The following is an 850-nucleotide window of genomic DNA, read 5'->3' on the forward strand; positions in this document are numbered from 1 at the left end:
GGAAAAACAAAAAGTTACTTACAAAGGGCAGCCAGTAAGAATAAGCTCTGATTTCTCAGCAGAAACCATGCAAGCGAGAAGGCAATGGGATGGTACCTGAAAGAGAAAAATTTTCAACCAAGAATTATATACTTGGCAAAATTGTCCCTCAAGTATGATGGTAAAATTAGATGTCCAGATGAGCAGAAACTAAGGGAATTTTTTAAAACCAGACCAACCTTACAAGAGATGCTAAAGGGAGTCCTTTGAACAGAGAACCAAAAATAACAAATATCAACTGATCACTGATATACAAGATGACACACCCAGAAACCACAGTATGGACATATCCAAAGTAAAATGAGCTTACAAAATTATAAACAGGGAACCAGAGACATCAATTGGCAAGTGAGAACAACTACAAACAAAAAGAGGGAAAATGCTGTGTAGTTACAGAACTTCTAAATGGTAAGGAAGTTAAGAGAGTTGCAAGATAGAATGGACTGTTCTACACTCAGGGAGAAAATTATAAATCATAGGGTAACCTCAAAGAAAAATGATAAACTTTCTTGTCACAATGAAAAAGAGGACAAGCACAAATATTCAGCAAATACTCAAACAACAGCAACAAAGCAGATGATAACATGATTGATAAACATATGAGCTCAGCACAGAAAATAATATGGAAAAAAGAAACCAGGGACACCATGAAAAACCACATAACCAAATGACAGCAACCAATTCATACCTATCAATAATTACACTGAATGTTAATGGATTAAATGCACCACTCAAGAGACAGAGAGATGCAGATTGGTTAAGAAAACAAAACCCATCAATATGCTGCCTACAAGAGACACACCTTAGAGAT

The sequence above is a fragment of the Orycteropus afer genome, unplaced genomic scaffold (genome assembly GCF_000298275.1).
Source record: "Orycteropus afer afer isolate SDZICR_OR568_19922 unplaced genomic scaffold, OryAfe1.0 scaffold00039, whole genome shotgun sequence".
NCBI lineage: Eukaryota > Metazoa > Chordata > Mammalia > Tubulidentata > Orycteropodidae > Orycteropus > Orycteropus afer.